Source organism: Topomyia yanbarensis, chromosome 3 (genome assembly GCF_030247195.1).
Source record: "Topomyia yanbarensis strain Yona2022 chromosome 3, ASM3024719v1, whole genome shotgun sequence".
Classification (NCBI taxonomy): domain Eukaryota; kingdom Metazoa; phylum Arthropoda; class Insecta; order Diptera; family Culicidae; genus Topomyia; species Topomyia yanbarensis.
In genome coordinates, this window is record NC_080672.1 from 409,468,921 (window position 1) to 409,486,017 (window position 17,097).

At 36.3% G+C, this 17,097-nt stretch overlaps 1 non-coding gene across 1 annotated transcript; it reads left to right on the forward strand.

Moving 5' to 3' along the window:
• The first annotated feature begins 16,578 nt into the window (after window positions 1–16,578).
• On the forward strand, window positions 16,579–16,687 carry Trnay-gua (transfer RNA tyrosine (anticodon GUA)). Its single transcript has 2 exons — window positions 16,579–16,615; window positions 16,652–16,687. It is a non-coding gene; the product is annotated as a tRNA-Tyr (tRNA).
• The last annotated feature ends 410 nt before the right edge of the window (window positions 16,688–17,097 follow it).

Here is a 17,097-nt window from a genome sequence, read left to right on the forward strand (position 1 = left end):
GGACCTGTTTGGCACTCCTAATTGCCATCAGTTGGTTGCAAACAATCATTTTATACGCGATTGCAGTCAACGCTTGGAAGATTTTTGGTGACGAAAATTTGATTGAATAAAAAGTGGACCGGTCGGGTTACTTGTACAGCGGCTCGATCCTTATTGATTACTTTGTGGAAATGGGCTCTGATGATGGCTTCGGAGGTGTACAGGAATAATTTAATTCTGATAACCTGGATCTTCCATTCACTTTGAAAGATTTTTACTTTTTAACTTTCGTGTACACATGATAAAAATTTAATTGAAATGTACTAATTCCTCGGATTAAGTTCTTCGGATACATTTAACTTATTTCCGCTCAACCCTGTTACTTTTGTTTTAAATATACAGGTTTCTGAAGGTATAACATCTTGAAATATATCTTTAAAGACTTTCGATTGCTTTTCTCATAAACGAAAAGCTTTGTAATTAAACTAAACAATCACTTTATATCAAAAGTCGCTCAATGTCGATAGGACCCAGTCCTGACAGGTATCAAATTATATGAGTATTAATACTTGTACAAGGAATTAATACACCATTAGATGGATTATTTCGTTTATCCGGTTTATCATGGCGACAAGGACCATTTTCGTGTCTTTGTCTTCTTAAATCGCAACAAACTTGGAGCACTTACTTTCCGAAAACGGCCGTTGGGTTCTTGTGTTGTGTGAAGAGTAGTCGTAATTATGCAAATACTTTAGGGATTACACTATACTGTAGAGCACTAAAAATTGGCATATGTCAGAAATTTTTCTTAACGCAATCGAGATCTCGTAAAATGGAACTTACAATTCTTATTGCGACGTGCAAAAAATCATGCTTTCAAGTAATTTCGTCACAAAATGGCGGCTTTTCAATAGAAAAACGACGAAAATGTCATATGCGGCAGAATCGAAAATTTGAACATTTATATATTTTTGTCGCCTATTTTGACGTATAATTTTAAGGACCTAAAGCACATTTAGACCAATGAAAAAAATAGATATTTTTAAAACTCTACATTGGTATAACTCCTTAATGGGTGGATTGAAAGGTGCAAACATTCGGAATGGGAAGGATATCAAATTAATTAATTTCACGAATAGAAACCCCGTTTTAATCCACCTAGAGGTGCAATTGTACCTGTCTCATTTCTCCAAACTATGATTTAATAGCTGGTTCGTACAATATAACATTATGGAAATGTTTTTCATTCTTATTACACTTGGTAAGTATATATAAGAGCACCTTTTTACATTCATCGCGGTATCGGTTTGAATCGGAGTTTTCTATGTGATCGCACTCCATAACCCGTAACTCCGAAGCCGGAAGTCAGATGGAGATGGAATTTAATATCAGTTTCCGGGGACTCGACACCTTCATTTGAGACTAAGTTGATCAAATCGGTCTAGCCATTTTCGAGAAACCAATATAACCGTATTCTGAATTTGGATGCTTCCGGATCCTTCGATGGTGGCCAGTGTGGCCAAAGAGACTTTGAATGACTGTTGGTGACCTAGATCTAAAAATTCAACAGTTGTGTTTACATTTTGAAATAATTTCACCTTTTTACATTCATCGCAGAATTCGTTTGCTGCGTGATCGTACGTATCACCCTGTAATTCAGGAACCAGAACTCGGATCCACACAAAATTCAACAGCAGCTGATGGGCCTTTCATTTCAAATCAAGTTTGTCAAAATCGGTTCAGAATATTCCGAGAAACCGATGTGGACAAATCAACAAATTTTGTTTTGTAACCATACTCTTCAACTCGTAATCCGGAACAAGATGTCGGTTGAAAATGAATTTCAATAGCAACCTATGGGAATATTCTACCTTTCATTTGAATCTTAGTTTGTAAAAATCGGTTCAGCCATCTCCGAGAAACCGATGCACAGTGGTCCAAAACGCGAAAAACGTGATCGTTTTGAATAACTTCGAAATGGTTAGTTATAGCGATATACTATCTTCGGAAGAATTTATGACAATGAGACGCCCCATCTTTATAAGTAAAAAGTTTGATAATTAATCCTCCTATAAGTGAGATTCAAAATTTATTTCTCATATAATTAGAGATAGCAAATTGGAGTATTCTGCAAAGTTGTAGTAAATTCTTCTTCAAGAAACTTTACTGAAAGTGGTAATAGTCTATCTTTAATTGTCTTTGAGATATAGAGCATTATTAGAGGAAAAACCGAAAAAATCAATTTTTTCATTATAACTTCTTTCCAAGATTTTTTGGAAGTTCAAAATGTTCTAAAAAACTATCACAATTAATGAAATACAAAATTTCGGTGAAGGAAGCAACTTAATATGTTGAGCAGATTCTGAGATATTCACGATTTTTATTCGAAAAATGCCCTACTTTGCACTCAAATAATTTACGAACGGGCAAAAACGGGCAGACCGCTCAATATTCATTTGAAAGTACAAGAAAGATGCTACAATATTCTGTGTTAATCACTTGTATCCGGTTGTATCCATGGCTCTGGTAGCTGGATTTAAAGAATATCATTTATTAGTCTAATATCTTGATTCGAAACATATTCGGTGAACTGAAGAGATAAAGTGGGACTATGTTCGGCATTCTATGTGGAATGTTCTCACAAGAGACATTGTCGAAGACATCAGCCTTCTGTCTTGACTGGTTTTTAGATACAGTGCATTGTTCGGTGGTAGAGAGAGTAATGCGTTGTCTTATGAGCCATATAGTCGAATCCTAACAAGGAACGATTTTAAGTATAAGTAGGCTGTGTATTAGCTCTGAAATCGGTTGCAAAGTTTGTCAACACAGAAGATCAAGTTCCACAATAGAATGTAATACCAGGGCTTGGAACATTAATATAAGCAAACCGTTTACATTTGCTATGAACGATTTGACAGTTGAATTTGTATTGTTATATGAAAGATAGCCTTTAAAAATTTGTTTATTGTCCACCATCGCGATTACTGCAAATACAAATCATTCGATCCAATAAACTAGTTTTGTTGCTTACGAAGTCTGACGTAACGCTATACAGCGACATTGCTAAACAAGTAATCAAAGCATGCGCGATTACCAAATGAATCGCTTTTAGTAGGCTTTCTATAAATATTGCACCGCACCTAAGAAACTAGTAAAGATGGCAAACTGGTGTCATCGACAATGTTTCTAAGAAGAATATTCCTCGGCACTTTGCCGAAGGTACCACCACTTTATCTCAACAGCTTTACCGAATATATTTCGTATCAATATTTAAGACTAATAAATGATATTCTTTAAATCCAGCTACCAAAGCCATGGATACAAACGGATACAAGTGATTAACACAGAATATTGTAGCATCTTTCTTGTACTTTCAAATATATATTGACTTTTTCGGTATTTCCTCTAATAATGCGCTATATCTCAAAGACTATTAAAGATAGACTATCACCACCTTCAGTAAAGTTTCTTGTAGAAGAATTTACTACAACTTTGCAGAATACACCAATTTGCTATCTCTAATTATATGAGAAATAAATTTTGAATCTCACTTATAGGAGGATTAATCATCAAACTTTTTACTTATAAAGATGAGGCATCTCATTGTCATAAATTCTTCCGAAGATAGTATATCGCTATAACTAACCATTTCGAAGTTATTCAAAACGATCACGTTTTTCGCGTTTTAAACCACTGTGCGATGTGGACATTTTGTTAACAAATCCGCACATACACACATACATACACATAGATATTTTGCGATCTCGGCGAACTGAGTCGAATGTTATATGAGACTCGGACCTCCGGGCCTCGGTTAGAAAGTCGGTTTTTGGAGCAATTGCATAACCTTTCTATATGAGAAAGGCAGAAGAATAATATTTAATTAGCTTAATCAGTATGAGTTCAATGTTATCTTTATGTGATTTTATTTTGAAATGTTGGTGGAATGGGTTTGAAAGTGGAGGGAATGGGGGGGTTAGTAGAGTGGGAGTGGAGGATGCGTCAGAAATCATTCATCTTGCTTCGGTATACAGGGTGGATGAAGGAAATGCGGGCGTGAGGGTTGTCCAAGGGGAGGGGAGTGATTAAGGAGGGAGGTATAAGGGCAAGGGGGAGGGGCGGCGACGCAGTACTCAACTGCTTATTTTGCCTTCCATTTGTGACTTGGTTTGAGAAAATCGGTTCAGTCATCACCGAAGAACCGATGTGACTTTAATTGTAGAATATGCCCGGAATTCCGGACCTCCGGAATCGTCGATAGTGGATAATATATTCAAAGAATGTTTGATTGGCAATCAGTGATCTAGATCTGCGATTAGAAGTAATTTGGCAATAGTTTTTAGTCTCTGAGGTATTGCGATTGTACCGATTTATATGGGAAATTCCAGTGTATCCTTACTAACACCCCTGTAACTCCGGAAGCAAGAGTCAGAACCGAATGAAATTCAGCAGCAGTCAATGGTATTACTGTATCTTTCATTTGAAATCAAGTTTATAAAAATCGGTAGATAATTCGTTGGGGAATGGGTGTGTTATTAGCTTAGGAACTTAGCGGGTTCCCCGGGGGCGTCATGAACCGTCATAGGTGGCCAATCTGGTCAAAGCTGCTTTAATTGATCATTAGTAATCCAGACCCGCAAACTAGAGTAATGTTACATCAATTTTAATATGTTTTACATCATTTGAGCATCATGGTGGTACCAGTTTATATGGGAATTTGCTGTGTGAACGCACTCATCAACCCGTAACTCCGGAACCGGAAGTCGGATCAACTAAAAATTCAATAGCAGCTTATGGGAGCGTTATACCTTTCAGATGAAACTAAGTTTGCGAAAATCGGTTCAGCCATCTCTGAGAAAATTGTGTGAGTTTAAATGACACACACACACACACACACACACACACACACACATACATACACACACACAGACATTTGCCGATCTCGACGAACTGAATCGAATGGTGTATGATACTCGGCCCTCCGGGCCTCGGTTAAAAAGTCGATTTTTACAGTTATTGCATAGCCTTTCTTTATATGAGAAAGGCAAAAAATGTGTCTTAGGGACCACTCATAAATTACGTAACGCGTTTAGGGGGGGGGGGAGGTGGTACGAGAAGTGACATGTTGTGAAATATGGGGGAGGGGAGCTGGTTAGATCGTTATGTAACATGTTTTTACGGAACAAAAAAATGTTTTACGAAAAATTTGTTACGTGATAGGGGAGGGGGATAGAAAATTTTGTGACAATTTGTTACATGGGGGGGGGGGGAGGGGGAGTCAATTTTGGGGAATATTCGCGTTGCGTAATTTATGAAAGGTCCCTTATTGGCGCCAGCGGTAAAACATGATGTTCTATCAACAACCATGCCGTAGACGCCCACACTGATAAAATAAATTCGCAAATAGAACGAAAACTATTATACAATGTACGAATTCATTCGTCGTTTTCTGCAACGAATCATTTTCGTGCATTATAAATAGTTGGTTTCGTTCATTTCACACCCTAAACAATTACGACTTCACGAACAAAATTTTTCGTAAATATTAATATTCAGTGTACGTTGCACGAAATTTATCGTCGAAGGCAAAATTATTTTTCGTGAATGAAACGAATTGATTTGTTATTTTACTAAAGGCTTGTGTATAGCACGAACATTTCGTCAGCACGATTTCATTTTGTTAATCGAACAACATTTTTGTATATTTTTTATTCCATTTGTTAGAATCTATGTTTGAGAACATTGATTTTTTAATATGAAAGCGATCGATCTGGCAAAATGTTTTTCCTGCTTTTTATAAGTTTTGGACACAATTTATTCTCTTTGCGGAAAATTAGTAGATTGCTTTAGTACATAAATTCACCGATAATTGTCTAAACATTTTCCTCAAAATTAGTACTATAACTGGTAGTTTTGCACTTAATTGATTACAACGAATCATGTGTCGTGGAAGAACTCTATATTTACTACTTGTACATTGAGTCAAACAACAATGTGTCATATTCCATCCTGCTATGTAAATCTACACCGTAGCGGTTGATGTTAAATATTCACGTACCCATGCCCCTATTCTTGGGCACAAGGACGATGACGAAGATATCGTACTAAAGAGAGGTGATTGGACATTTGAAAGAATTTTTTTCCAGCAGTTCTTTAAGGTGTTTCGTATGATGAATAAGTGATAAGCCCGACCAATAACAATAACAATAAATCAAATTAAGTCCTTGTTGTTGCTCAGAACAAGCTACACACGCCAGACCACGAGTCAGTACTACAGGTAGTCGTCATATCACGAAATCATCTAGTACCAACAAAATCAGCATATCACTCATAAATTCATGAAAACATGATCATGATTTCGTGAACTGAAGGATTTATGTAAACCGTGGCCAAGTTCCTGAAATTTTGAATAATAAACGTAGTATTCTTGAAACTATTTGTGTTTCCCAAAAAAATTGTTTGCCTCAATATATACATGGCGTTACATTCGAATGTTTGTAGTGTTACTGTGGTTGTTCCCCGGGCATGTTAAACTTTTGTTGTGATCCTTGTTCAGAATTTGGGAATACATAGCCGACAGTTAAACGATGTTCATGATTACAGGAGCATGTTTAGCTTTTGTTGTGATCCTTGTTCAGAATTTGGGAATACATAGCCGACAGTTAAACGATGTTCGTGATTACAGGAGCTTATTCGCGATTTTTGTGATTTCTCATCAAGTTACCGTGATATTATATTCGTGAGTTTGCGATCGGATTTTTCTGTCAGAGTAGCGTGATTTATGTTCATGATTGAAGGATCTTAGACACGATTTTCGTGATTTCTATTCCGTGGTATTTTAGTCCTGAGCAAGGATGCAAAATGCCTACCTTTTCTGCGGCTGTAATTTTTCTGCCTACATTCTCATTTCTCTCTTTATGCTGCTGTCGTCCGCTAGTGCAGGACGTCCAGCGCTGTACGGCTGCCTGTGTGTAAAGCAGTAACATGACAAGAAACTACTGTCCCCAGTACAGCCATCAGACGCGAGCGGTACAGCTTCTCTTTCCTTATTTTACATTTTTTAATATTTTCAATCTTTTTAATATTTTTATTCAAAAATGACTACAATGAATGCGGCTCACTTACGCCACGGCTGGCATTAACGCTTTCGTGTGCGGGCCTCTCCCTTTGACTATGCAGAGAAAAATGTACAAAGCGAGAGAACAAACTTTACTACGCCACACTCTCACCGAGCAGTCGGAGTACAGCAGCAAAACAAAAATGTATTCTACTGCTGTACGGGAAAATGTACTCGGTTAGGTTACCGTTCTGGCAAGAGCTGTAGCGGGCTGTACGGCTTGTGCAAATGTAAATATACCGAAAAAAATGTAGTTTATCGGTACCGTTGGCATCCCTGGTCCTGAGTAGAGTGATTCATGCTCATGATTTTAGGACACTAGTCACGATTTTTGTGTGAGTAATGTGATTTATATTCATGATTTCATGATCTTTGTCACGATTTTCATAATTTCTATTCGCGTTATCGTGATATTTAAGTCACGAGTAGAGTAATTTGTGTTCATGTTCATTCAGGATCTTAATAACGATTCTTGATATTTTAATCATGAATAGAGTGATTCATGTCTATGAATTCAGGATCTTAGTCACGATTTTTGTCTAGAGTAGTATAATTTATGTTCTTGATTTTTGGATATTAGTCACGATTAATTTATTTGCACATTATCTTTATATTTTATTCTAGAGCTTACTTTTGTGGAGTGGTATGACTCATGTTCATGACATCAGCAATTTTATTATGGTATTCGTAATTTCTCCTCGGCTTATCGCGATATGTTATTTTTTGGTTATTATTGGTTTTTGTACTCGGAGTATCGCGACAATATAAACAGGAACATAAATGTCTGACTAATGAGCGGGATCTTGTTCTACGAACTATATCACGAACACGATTCGTGGCTCTATAATGTATCTTTGGAGTTCAGCGCAGTTTTCTTTTTCTGTCGATACATCACACTGAACCTTATCAAATGAATAACGAGGTTCTAGGTCATAATAGGTTTCTTATGACTACTGCTAGATGCCTCTTACTGGTCATTAGCAGCTGGACATATATGACATTTCATGGAATAGACCATGGAGCAAAAATGATTCTACGAATAATACTTCTAGATTTTGTGAAATAGTTCTCGTGAAAATGTTATGGTCACGTTGCATGAAATTGAAAATGATTAGGGATATCTTCTATATATCACAAGCACGTAAGATAAATCGTAGATCAAGTACTAGAAATCATGACCTAGTTCACGAGCCCATAACTAATATTTCATGATTTCGTGAAATATTTCACGTGCACGAATTGTAAGTCGGGATTATTATACTAGGAATTATGAACCAGTTCACGATTACGTGAATAATATTTGATGAATTCGTGAATTATTTCACAAGGAACAAAAGGTATGTCGTGACTTTCAGTTCATGAATACATGAACAATATTCTATGATTTCGTAAACTATTTCACGACCACGAATGTTAAGTCGTGGTTATTATACCAGTTCTCGAATACATGAATAATATTTGATGATTTTGTGAACTAGTTCTGGAGCATGGATATTGGATCGTGACCAATATAATAAGAATCATGAATTAGTTTACGAGGATTGTATGGATTCATGAATAAAATTCCGAGCTTTGTGAAATAGTTCACGAGAAAGCATCCAGACTCCCTTAACTTTCGAAGCGGATATCAAATTCAAAACAATTATGTACTAAATCAGTGCAGGTTCTTTTATAGATAAAGATTAAGTAGCAAATCGAAACCATACGTGACGTCACAGACTTATTATGTCGGCACACAGAAAATAATGGAAACCATTCAGAGCCTTGCTTATGAAACATTATCGAACATCATGTTTTCGATTCGCTGTAAATAATTTAATACAAGTTCGTTGTAATTATTTTCAACCCATTAGTTAAAATATTCCGTCCAGTACAACGGAAGTTAAACACAACCGTTAAACATATAATATCATATTACTGATCGATATTTTGCAATGGGTGCTTATATTGAAAGGTCTGATCATGGGTTAAATATTTCCTTATCAAAGAGTAAACTTGTGGAGTAAAGTTCGTTTTCAGTTTGTAACGTACGAGTTTTCAACTACACTCTACAAAGGCATGTATGGAAAGGTTGACAGCATACATAACTGGAAAGCTGATGAAAAAGTCCTCAAAATCAGTCTAGCCGTTTATGAAAGAAAGTGTGTGCTCTAATTTGAAAATCGACTTAAAGTTTATTTCTGGCTTAACACAAACTGTGGTGAGTAGCATCTGAATACTGTACATAACAAAATGAGCAAAACACTTCCAAAGTCTTGATGTTCCCATTAAAATCATGGGTAGAACTCCGTCAGAATCCTGGACAGTATAAAGTTACCTGGGAATAATTCTGAGTAAGATTCTGTTTGAATTCTGAAAAAGATCACATCAAAATATTAAGTGAGATATCTTCAAAGTTCTTAGCAGAGTTTTGTTGGAATTTTTCCATTAGAATCCTGAACAAAGTTTTAACCAAATCCCGAGAATTAGGAAAACCTAAGGTTTTCATCAAAATACCGAGCAGGAATCTATCATAATACTTGGATTCTATGAAAATGTTTAAAAAGAATTCAAATTCTAGACAGGACCACCTAAAAAATACGTAAGTCGCCGTCCAAAATCCTGTATCGTTTCATCGAAATACTGATCCCATCAAAATCCTCCAAATTCATTAGAAACCTCAACTGAGCTCTTGGATTACCTAAAATACATGAGAACTTTTTTCATGAGAATTTTGTGTAAACAAAACAACGAGTAAAACTATTTTGTCGGATTCCACCGGAATTCTGAGCAGAGGTTAATCATAACCCTGAGAATGTTTCCATTAAAATTTTGAGGATGCCCTCGGAATCTGAAGAAGGAAGGATTCCATTAGGAATCGGAGTACGAGTATCCGTAGCACGATTTTGTCAAAATACTGACACCATCCAAACGCTGAGGATTCAACCAAGCACTCACAGGTCCACATTTTCGTGACATTTCATTCCAAATTTGTATAAGATTATGTTGACTCCTTAAATTCAGTTATTTTTTCCCCTTCAAAAATTCAAAGTTCTGTTAATGTTTTGCTTTAATTGTAGCCCTGAACATATATTGTTTTTAATTATTCTGTTTGCATCGAAAACTTGAGGACCGAAATATGTAATCGAAAGTGTGAGTCGATTGGCCCATACAATAGGAATCTCTTGGAGTATGTGAGTTATTAAATTTTCTCAGTCTTTTTTGACTTTCTCATAGAGAAAGTTTTCACAATTGTTCCAAACATCGACTTTTTAACCGAGGCTCCAATGGGTGACTCCATATACCATTCGACTCAGTTCGACGAAAATGCCTGTATGTGTGTATGTGCGTGTATATGCGGCAAAAATATCACCTCTGTGTTTCTCAGAAATGGCTGGGTCGATGTGCACAGACTTAGTCTTAAACGAAACAAGCTTCCCATCGGCTGCTATTGAATTTTGTATTGATCAGACTTCCGGTTCCGGAGTTACGGGTTGGAGAATGTGGTCACACAGAAAATTCCCATATAAACTGGTACCACCTTAATGTCGAAATGATGCAATACATATTAAAATGAATGCAACTGTACTTGGATTTGCGGGTCAAGATCAATCGAAGTCGTTTTGACCACATTGGTCGCTTATGCCGGTTCTTGATGTCGCCAGGAAACTTACCAAGCTCCAAATTAATGCCATTCCTATGTCTTAGTGAATTATTGTCTGATTTTTACGAACTTTTTTTTGTTAGGGAAAACTTGTCACTGCGACCAGTGACAGGTTATCAGGTTATCTTTTGTGGCTACCCCTGTTAGCTCTACATGTTACAAATTGCCCGAAGCCAATGTAGTTGGAAGCGAGTTGTTCGTTTGTCCACATGTGTTGTCCCAAACGGGTAGTTCATTGTTAATGTAGCTGAGGATCCGTTCGGGACAGGTATGCCATACCTCGTGAGGCGTCATAAGATACCTTCTGACGTATCGTTCCCTTCGAAGAAATAGTACTGCACAATGACAGAGAATATGTTCCGAGCTCTCGGGCTCATAGTTACAGAATCGACAAATGTCATCTTGACTTTTGCCAATTTTTTCATATGATACTTAGCAGGACAATGTCCCGTAAATAAACCTGTGAGTAGGGGTACATGGGGAGACTTGACCAGGTTTTCAGCTAAAACTGCATAAATTTCTAAAAAAGCCTTCAATCCCCCAAAAATCATTCAGATATAATGCACAAAGTTATTGCGCGTCTTCATGATTTTTTGCAGAATTTTTAATTTAATTTTTGAAAAGTTACAAAAGTTTTTCTGTGATCGTTTTTTCTGGTCAAGTCTCCCCATTGCGGGGAGACTTGCCCAAGGCGTGGGGAGACTTGACCAAGAGAATTTTGAAAAATCATAACAAAAAATAATAACATAAAACATACTGTAATTATTTTTTCCCTGTTGTCGAGATCCTTAGGTAGCAGTAAAAAATATAAAAGGGTTGCATTTGATAAATTTTGATTTTTTTAAATGCATTTCTTTTTAAGGATTAACTGTACTGCTTGCATTGCATGTTCACACGTCACGAAATCAGTCCTACTATTGCTAACTTTGTTTACTAATACTAAAATATAACGACTTATGTTTTAGGTGGGATTTTTTTATGGCGTGATTAACATTAACAGTAGATACCAAAGCATAATAAATATTAAGAATTTTGTATCTTTCTTCAGCTGATCGCCACTTGGTCAAGTCTCCCCATAAAATCTTGGTCAAGTCTCCCCAACATTAGTTATTGCGTTCAATTTCATGCCAATTCTAGTAATAACTATTCCAATGTTCCAGTTTATGTAAAATCATTTCACTGCTTCACAAGGATTAATGGTATATTAGTCCTTTAATAGTAATTAGTAGTCGAGTAGATATGTCCATACAAAGTTTGATAAAAAAATACATCATTTAATGCAAAATTTATTAATCACGTAATATAGGAAAGGATTTTTTACTCCAAACTTTCAAAATTACCTTAAGGGATCGAAACAAGTATAAAAATATTTTTGAAAAAAAATAGGAATCGAGTAGAAGACGCCATAGCCGAAATTAGAATTTTGCGCTTGGTCAAGTCTCCCCATGTTCCCCTATACGTAGATATTTTCGATTTAGATCCATTAGTTTTTTGGCTCTCTTTGTACCTGGACGTATAAAACTTGTTTACAAATGAAATATATGACAGTTCCATTGACTACTGTTGAATTTTATTCAAATCAGACTTATGGTTCTGGAAAGAGTGGTTAGTAAGGACACACAGGAATTTCCCATATAAACCAGTACAATCGGAATACCTCAGAGCTTCAAAATCTATTGAAATGGACACAAATTACTTCAATTTTCAGATCTAGATCACTGATTGCCAATCGAAGATTCTTTGAGGTTATTGTGCACCAGTGGCGGATCCAGGGGGAGGTCCTGGGAGTCCGGACCCCTCACAAAAAATTTCAACTTGATGAGAAATTTTAAATAAGTTTGAATTTTATATTAGTTTCAAACTCAATTTTTTCAATCCAAATTTGACTACCAATACTGATTTTCATGAATTGAGATTTTTACGCATTACGTATTGTACAATATTCATTTTGATATCAAAATTTCGAACTCCTCCCGAATTTTTTTCTGGATCCACCCCAACAGACAAATCTGGAAGTTCCGAGATTCGGGCATATTCTAGAATTAAACTCACACCGCATAGGGACCGTCCATAAATGACGTAGCATTTTTTTAGCGATTTTTAACACCCCCTCCCCCATCGTAGCATTTCGTCACAAACCTCTAAGTACTCCCCCTGGTAATTACGTAGCTTGACGGTAACTCTCCCCCTCCCCTTGTCCCCGTAAAATTTAAAAAGCATAAAAAACGATGTTAGTTTTTCCCCTTTAAAAAAGCTACGTAGCATGCACATGACCCCTTACCCCCTGTCATCACACATCATCACAAAATACAAAACTCCCCCTCCCCCATATAATGCTACGTCATTTATGGATGATCCCTTATTAGGTGATTTTTACAAACCATCTATCAAATGGAAAATATACAATGCGTTTGGTTGCACTACCTATCAACCCCCCCCCCCCTCCTCTGTTTTCTTAGACTTCTTGGTAACATTGACCACCATAAAAAATTCCGGCAGTCCCAGGAAAAATAGTCATATTTTTAAATTACCAAAATTAGGCCTTATCGAACGGAATATTATCCACAATCTTTTGTCCGAATCTGTTATATAATCCCGAAAATATCTTGTTTTCACCTAAATTTTCTCCAATAAGGAGAAATATAGCATAGTGCATATTGCATTGGCTTGCTAAGTCAAACCAAGTTTCGACATCATTAATTTCATCAGCTTAATCAAAATTCCTTGCGGCCCATCACGCAGGACTAGGGATTTACTCAGAACCACAAATAGTGTTTCCGTTTTTTTTAAGGTCGCGTCAATCCGATGCTAGCTTAGTCCTGTAACTAAATTAGTGACGGATTCTGATGAGACGAAGTTGAAACGCAAATTTCATAATTAATTTCAAAATCAAGCAAATACACTAGATTCGTGTCGATTTCGTACCTCAAGAAATCTATCGTCTTATTGTAATGTTAAAATCCATTTGATACACAAATTACATTAAGGCAAAGCTGGTTGATGGTACGATTACTTCGGAACACAGTTTGCCCTGTATACGAAATAGCCAATCGGAAAGTCAAGTGAGGTAACTCCTACCTAAATCCTGGAACCAAGTTATTTTCATAAATACATGGAAATAACTTTTTTCTGCCAATCGCTGCCGGCCAGTGGGAGAATAGGTTGGTTAACACACAAAAATAACACACTCATTCCTACTATAGTATACACACCAAAAAAATCATAATTTTATCGTTGACGTAATTGCAAACATGACACAATTCAACAAACCGTAATTTACGAAATGACAGAACATTACCGTGTTCCATTTAATTTTACATGAAACATATACTTTACATGCGCAATGACATAAAATTACACTTCCTACCATTCAGAACAAACGCTGTATGTGGAGTAAAATTACATGATTTACGAAATTAAACGTCATGTAAAATTAAAATCAAACGTAAAACTAAGTCATTTTTGATGCTCATATATGTCATGGTCAGGAGACGTAAATTTACACTATTTTTTCTACACACCTAGAAAAAATCTTGTAAATTTACGTCTCCTGACCCTGACATATACGAGCCTCAAAAATGACTTAGTTTTACGTTTGGTTTTAATTTTACATGACGTTGATTTTTGTAAATCGTGTAATTTTACTCAACATATGGCGTTTGTTTTCAATGGCAGTAAGTGTAATTTTATGTCATTGCGCATGTAAAGTATATGTTTCATGTATAATTAAACGGAACACGGTAATGTTTCGTCATTTCGAGAATTACGGGTTGTTAAATTGTGTCATGTTTGCAATTACGTCAATGATAAAATTCATAATTTTTTGGTGTGTAGGTGTGTATGTATAGTCAGTAATTAAAACTTGGAATCGCAAACAGACAGCGTATTCCAAAGTGCTAGACCATACTGTGTGGGTGATGATATAATATTTCCCAGTTAACAACAGTGCGAACGAACAGGTTAGCAAATACCAGCTGTCAGTTTGTTAACTGAATTTTTGTTATTTTTTTTATTAAGTGAGAATAAAAAAATAGAGAAGTATTCGTAAAGCCACTCGCTGTCGATGCATATGAAAAAATATGATATTTTTTCTAAATTTTGCTATTGAAAAGCAACTATACTTCCGGTCGAAAATATTTCGTATCTCTGGATTAGTGACTCGTTATAATTCATCTTTTATCTATAGCCCTTTGAATCGTTCCACACCACAAATTAAATACATTCGAAGGACCAAGAAAATCAGTCAGCCAACACTTTCTGCGTGCCAAATAACCAACAAACAAAAACAAACTGATTTTAATCCGAAAAGTGTGTCTATTCCGATAGATCGACATCGCAGAACGGTATAAAAGCTAGCTGGACTAATAGAAAACCCAATTGTTTGCCATCCGACCGACAGAAATTATATCTTGATAACGATTTATGGAAAGCGCGCGTACGCCAGGCACACCGCCAATGTCACTCATCAGTCATCTCGTTCGCTTTTTACGCTCATGGCTTTCCACGGCCGGAGAATCCTTCCTGAGTGGTTTAGTCTACTAACTCATACAGACTAACAGCAGCGAACGAATAAAAAAAAATAATACAAAAGTGCAATTAGAAGAGGAAACTTGTTATGTACGGTCGCCACGTGGCAGGTCTCCAGTGATGTTTGTTTTATGTATGTTCTACCCAGAAAGCACCGAGCATTTCGATTATTATGAGGATTCCATTTCCCAGCGAGACTTGCTTTTCTCAACCTCTACGAAGAGGAGGACGTTTTTTTGAGAGTGGGCGATAAAAAAATGGAAAAGCGTGTAGCCCCCGTAATGTAATTATGGTTTGTTTATGAATGTTTACTCCGCTGGAAGGATTTCAATTTTCTCTGAAATTATGTGTGCACACTGACTGCTACTCGTACTTGGTTGTTGGTTTAACGTATGTACGTTCTGTGGATGTGCGGTGCCCCGCGACTGATCGGACGGTTAGGGAGTAGAGGTCTCGAAGGCCGGGCTCAGCTCAGTATTAGGAATGTTGAATGTTATGTACATTTATATGTGCGATGGGAATGGGCAGTGCGAAAGGGTTTCACCAGCCGAGAACGTGGGAAAGTGTAATTCGAGGAGGCAGCTTAAATTCTTGTTGACTCACGATCGGCGTTTTTGGGAAGTGCTTTTCGAGTGCGTGATATGGAGATTCTCTCGGACTTTGGAAACCTTTCAACAAGTATGGTAAAAACAATTTGATGATTTTGTAGGAATGCATTTGTGGGTTGTTCGTTTTGTGTTCGTCAAATTGTCTTATTATTCTGAATTTGGCATTCTCTTCCCGATTATGTACTGACAGAATAGCCGAACCATGTGTGGCGAAGCAGCAGCTTACTGGTTAAGACATGAATTTATAAGAACTCGGCGTTGAGCCATTTAAAATGTATTCAATTTTTTTCTCTTCCATTCTTATCCTTGATACGAAGCTATGTCGCCTTATTTGCAATCCATTATCAATCACCAATCATTGAAGCGAGAATCAGCTTGGAAAAGTGGTTGGTGCTGCAAAATAAATAAATACGCAGCTTAAAATAGACTGATGAAATTATGCAACGTTTATTCGTGGCGGCGATTTCCTTTCTCTTTGTTCGCGTAGTTGGTACGTGGAATTGCCTTTTTGAACTACATTCGTGTTTGTGTGTGTCAAGTTCGCATGGCAGCGTAGAAATTTCCCCGCTAAAAGCAAATGTAATTCAAAATTTTTGGATTTATGTAATAACGAATCACACATAGATCTGGGTGCAAGTCAGCATAATATATTTCTTGGGCTACGAAATCAGGTTTTGTTGTTCAATTTCATTAAACACAACCAACCTTCGATAGCTCAGTTGGTAGAGCGGTGGACTGTAGAAGATCGTTTTCCGAAGTAGAAAAAAAACTTCAGTTATCCATAGGTCACTGGTTCAAATCCGGTTCGAAGGATACTTTTTAGCAATTCCGATCTTGTTAATTTTAATATTTTTTTATTGTTCGAAGGTATATTCACCGCAATATTTTATAACATAAGTAAGTACAGGAGTATTTATCGTATTTCAACCTCTTAAGAAGTCTTCTCAAAATTGATTTTTTTCTTTGCTTCAATCGTTACAATTATTGCCTGTCTTTAATTTTTATTTTTTTTCCTTCCAAAAATTAAAGCCTGTTTTATGAAATACTTTGTGCAAAAAAACTTTAAAAGCTATGTACACGAGCAAAATACTGTTTTTTGATGGTTTATATATATGAATAAATGAATTGACTGAACAGAATTAATAATTTAAAGAAAATGAAAAAAAAATCAGAATAAAATGGATGAACCGAAAAAATAATGAAATAAATGAAATGAATAAAAA